Raw genomic sequence first — 5,549 nt, 5'->3', positions numbered from 1 at the left:
GCATCTGTAGTCATAGGTGGCAGGAACTTTTGTATCAGGGTAATTTGATTGCTCAAGAAAATCTGGCAGAGTTGGTGGTGCCTTGACTCACTGCTCCTAGGCAGCAAAAAAAGAAAGAAAGAAAGAAAAATACAAGGTTGTATTACTCAAATGAATTGCTACAGTCTCAGTTCCAACAAAAATTTTTCATTCAAGAAATAGTTTTTGAGAGCTTTTTATGAGCTAGACTCTATTCTAGACATTGAGGATACAGCAGTGGACAAAACAGAGAAAGTGATTGTCCTAAACATGCTATTATCCCAGTGGGGGGAGATAAATAAGATAATTTCAGATAGTAATAAGTACTATAAAAAAAATAAAGCAAGTGCTTACAGCTCTTTTTGAATTTGTCTAGTAAGTCATCCAGTTTTCACCAGAAGGTCCTAAAAAAAATAAAAAATAAAGCAAGGTGAAGGATCTACTTTACATTGGATGATCAAAAAAGGTTTCATTCAGAGGGGAACATTTGAAGTGAAATCTGAAAATATTTGGAGTTATTCATGTAAAGATCAGGAGGCTGAGCACTCCAGGAGAGCACATTGGTCCTAAGGTGTAAATGAGCATGGCGTGATCAAGTAGATAAGAGAAGACCAATTTGGCTTTAGCACAGAGAGAGATAGTAGTATGATATGAGGGTAGAAAGGTAGGGACTAGATTATGTAGGGTCTATTGGGCCATGTCACAGTGTCTGAATTTTAACTTAAGTGAAACAGGAAGTCATCGTAGGATTTTAAGGGGGAAAAGGACTCAATCTTTAAAGCCAGCAGTTCTCAACCTTGGGTCGCGACCCCTTTGGGGGTCGAATGACCCTTTCACAGGGGTCGCCTAAGACATAATGGTAGCAAAATTATAGTTATGAAGTAGCAACAAAAATAATTTTATGGTTGGGGGTCACCACAACATGAGGAACTGTATTAAAGGGCCGCAGCATTAGGAAGGTTGAGCTCACTCTGCTAGTTCTGTGGGGAATGGATTATAGAGGGTGGGCAGCCCTGGCCGGTTTGGCTCAGTGGAGGGTGGGCAAAACAGGAGGAGGAAGCTCATTTAGGAAGCTACTGCAGTTAAACTGGAGGCAAAAAATAATAGTGACTTGGAAAAGATGTTTGCTTCTGTGAGAATTAATTGGGATATAAATAAAGTGCTAAATTCAGTATCTGATACAAACAAACAAAAAAAAAAACCACACCAAAAATAAACAAATAAAATGGTGTGAGGTGATATATATTGGTTTCTTCCCCTGGTTCCTGACCCAGGGCTCCTAAAATCCTTGTAAATTCCTAAGTGATAAAGCATTAGGAGCATCTTTGTTCTGAGGTAACTCTGGGTGGGCTGTGTCACCAGAGCAGCCATAATTAGAAGCTTGGAATTTTCAACCCTACCTCCCATTCTCCAAAGAGAAAAGAGCGGTAGAAATGGAGTTAGGAATTGATCATTCCTATATGATAAAGCCTTCATAAAACTCTCAAAGTATGGTGTTGGAAGAGCTTCCAGATTAGTGAACACATCTAATCTGGGGCACCCCAAATCTGGGGCACAGAAGCTCCAGTACTCACGACCCTCCTAGATCTCCCTCTATGTACCTCTTCACCTGTACCCTTAATAATATCTTTTTTTTTTATCCTCACCCGAGGACATTCTTCCATTTTTTGTACAGACAGAGTGGGAGGGAGAGAGAGGAAGAGAGAGAGAAACATCGATGTGAAAGGGACACATCGAGTGGCTGCCATTCGCACGACCAACCAGGGCCGGGGACAAACTGCAACCGAGGTACATGCCCTTAGCGGGAACCGAACCCGGGTCTCTCCGGACCGCAGGCGGACGCTCCAACCGCTGAGCCAAACTGGCCAGGGCCTTAATAATACCTTTTATTTATTTATCTTAAATCCTTACCCGAGGAGATTTTTCCATTTATCTTCAGATAGAGTGGGAGGGAAGGGAGGGAGGGAGGGAGGGAGGTAGGGAGGGAGAGAGGGAGAGAGAGAGAGAGAGAGAGAGAGAGAGAGAGAAACATCAATGTGAGAGAGACACAGTGATTGGTTGCCTCCTGTATGACCCTGACCAGGGCCAGGTATGAACTACAACCGAGGTATGTGCCCTTGACCTAAATCGAATCCATGACTCTTTGGTCCGAGGGCCGACGCTCTAACCACTGAGCAAAACTGGCCAGGGCTATATCATTTAATAAACTGGTAAATGTAATTTAAGTGTTTCTGAGTTGTGTGAGTCACTCTAGCAAATTAAATGAACCTGAAAAGGGGGTAGTAAGAACCTCTGATTTGCAACCAAACCTGACAAAAGTTGTGGGTAACCTGGGGACCTACTACTTGCAATTGGTATGTGAAATGGTATGGGAGCAGTCTTATGGAACTGAGTCCTCACCCTGTGGGATCTGATAGACTGAGCTAAACAGTAGGACACCCAGCTGGTATCACAGAGAATTGTTTGGTGGGGGAAACCCCCCTAACATTTGGTGACCAGAAATGTTAGAAGTGTTCTGTGTAAATACAAAGGAGACATATAGGAGGGAAAGAACTGAGGTTTTTCTCTACAAAGAAAAAAAGACACAGGTGGAAAACTGAGTTTTTCCAATACCAATGGTATCTATTATTAGTTTATGTCTATGGGAAATCTTGTATAATAAAACATGAACATCAAAATCCTTGAGACAGTAACTCAGAAGTATACAATGACCATAACACAAGTTTAAGAAATAGAACTATATTATTTATTTAACAAAATTTGTTGAAAATCTACTCTGCACAAATTATAAACAGGTTTGCTAAGTCAGCATGGGATACTGAATCAACAGATCAATTAATCTATAAGGGATCTGAGAAGAGTTCAAACCCTCACTTTACAAACAAAATTGCAGCCCAGAGAAAGAAACTGCTATTTCTGTTGAAACTGCTACCTAAAATGGAACATGAGAGGACCATGCCCTAGTTTGCCCCATGAATAGCTGAAGTTTTCAATAACAACATAAACCAAAAGTTATGTAAAATATTATGTGAGCAGCACATTCATGTACTATGCTAAGGAAAATGTAATATTTACATAAAACCTTTGATATAGTGCTGTGCACAGGGTAAATGCTCAATAAATGGTAACTGTGACTCCCACCTGCATTGCCGTTGGAAACTGAATGCATGATGCCTGACATCAACTGTTTGATTAACTTGATAGTAGAGCCACAGGAATTCTAATCTAATTCAACCTTTTGACTTTTCAGATGGAAAAAGTGAGCTTTAAAAGGGTTAAATGAGCCCTGGCCTGTGTGGCTCAGTGGTTGGAGAATCAACCAGCGCACCAAAGGGTCACCTCAGGTTTGATACCCAGTCAAGTGCACGTTGGGGGGCATGTGGGAGGCAACCAACCAATTAGATGTTTCTCTCTCTCTAATCCCCTCCTTTCCACTCACTCTAAAAATCCATGGAAAAAATATCCTTGGGTGAGAATTAACCCTCTCTCTCTCTCTCTCTCTCTCTCTCTCTCTCTCTCACACACACACACACACACACAGTTTCCTAAATGACTTGCAAAGCCAGCCACAATGACTGAGTTAGAGACAGAGCCAAGACCAAACCCTGAATCCCCAGTCTGGTTTCCATTACATGTCACAGATCTGCAGTTTCGTAGTGCAAACTTTTGTTAAGAGGATAATAGAACACAGTTGCTATATCTGACTTTTTCAGTCCCTTATTCAAGTTATTGAGCTATGATTTTAATACAAGAATCATCAACGGTCCTGGCTGGTTTGGCTCAGCGGTTAGAGCGTCTGCCTGCGGTCCGGAGAGACCTGGGTTTGGTTCCCGCTAAGGGTGCGTACCTTGGTTGCAGTTTGCCCCGGGCCCTGGTTGGTCGTGCGGGTGGCAGCCACTCGATGTGTCCCTTTCACATCAATGTTTCTTTCTCTCTCTCTCCCTCCTACTCTATCTGAACAAAAAATGAAAAAATGTCCTCAGGTGAGGATAAAAAAAAAAAGAATCATTAACGATGCACATTGGGTACATATTGTTTTAGGAGTTAACAATTAAACAATCTTGATAATGCAGTTCTATTATGGACACCTGATGAATACAGCTACCGGAGCAACTGTTACATGCACTGAAGAAGAGAGACTACAAGCAGAAAATAAATACAAAGGAGAAAATGATTTACAGCATTTCTGAAACACACTTAAAATGTGACAATAGCTGTGGGTCACAAGAAATTGAGACAAATTCTCTTGGGATACAGCAACAACAGAATGACTTGTTTTAAGCAAAGACTAATAAATACAGATGGAGTCTAATAAAAGCATTGGGAGACCAAGACTAAAAGCCACAATTCAGGAAAAGCCAACCTTGAACTTTCAAATCCTTTTGCATATGAGATTAGGGTTTCCACCCTCTACTCCCATAGAAATAAAAAATCATCTCTGTAAGGTAGGAGGAAATGGGATATGGCATAGAGGGGAACCCTCTATCTGTAGTGATTTAGACTCATTTCCTGAAAAGTTTACTACAGGCATACCTTGTTTTATTGCGCTTCGCTTTGTTGCGCTTCAGGGGATTGCGTTTCTTACAAATTGAAGATAGTACCCTCCCACAGCAAAAAGATTACTACTTGCTTTATTGCGATACTCACATTACGGTGGTCTGGAACTCAACCCGCAATATCGCCAGGGTATGTCTGTTTGTCTACGACATTGTGAAAAACGCTTGCCTTGTCTCAAAGACCTCAGTACTACATGGGAGAAAGGAGGAGGATGGGGTTCGCAGAAGTACACAACCCAAGGAGGAATAGAAGCGCTCTAAGAGAAGTTCCAGTCAAGGCTATGGATTCAAAGACAGGAAGATTTCAAGATTCAGACAAGGGTTCATAGAAGTGGAGTTCAAGATAAACGCTGAAGAAAAGGAGATATGGCGATGAGGGTAAGAGAAAGGCTGTGCGCTCCGGCAACTCACAACCGCCGGCCTCCTCGCGCGCTCCGCGGACGTCCTGCGCACCGTGCTTCTTCCACGGAGCAGGCGCCAGGGCTCCCGACCTAGCGTACTCAGCCCCGGTTCTCATTCGCCCTTTCTCACCTCGGAGCCTTCTAAATTTCTCCACAGTCAATCCTGTCTGAGGACAGAAGACGACAGGACAGAGCCCCCAGACGGGCGACGGAGGTATCCCGTTAACTTACGAACTTAAGGCTGCTGCCAGGCCGCATCCCCATGGTAACACTGCCAAGCACGGGTTCGAACGCCCGCGCCGACGCCCGCGCGCTGGCAGTCCCGCATTGTCCCCCAATGGGCATCCAGGGAACTCGTTGACGTTAACCGCTTTCTCCTCTAGACGACCAATCAGGGATCCGATAAAGCAGTGGGCGTAACTCTCAATTTCCCTCTTTCAACCAATCAGTCCGCTTGAGAGAAGATCTCGCGGCGTTCTAAGTAAGAGAATGGTAGCTTTGAGGCGGGTCGAGACTCCTTCTACTTCATACTATTGGTCGCCCAAAGCGCAATCGCATTCTCTGGATCGGTCGA

The 5,549-nt window shown here is 43.3% G+C and overlaps 1 non-coding gene across 1 annotated transcript; it reads left to right on the top strand.

The window, feature by feature from the left end:
- Positions 1-362: 362 nt before the first annotated feature.
- Positions 363-425, top strand: LOC118630342. Its single transcript, XR_004959585.1, has one exon. It is a non-coding gene; the product is annotated as a U7 small nuclear RNA (small nuclear RNA).
- Positions 426-5,549: the final 5,124 nt, after the last annotated feature.

This window comes from Molossus molossus, unplaced genomic scaffold, assembly GCF_014108415.1.
Source record: "Molossus molossus isolate mMolMol1 unplaced genomic scaffold, mMolMol1.p scaffold_m16_p_14, whole genome shotgun sequence".
In the NCBI taxonomy this organism is placed as follows: Eukaryota; Metazoa; Chordata; class Mammalia; order Chiroptera; family Molossidae; genus Molossus; species Molossus molossus.
This window is presented reverse-complemented; position numbering and strand designations above follow the sequence as displayed.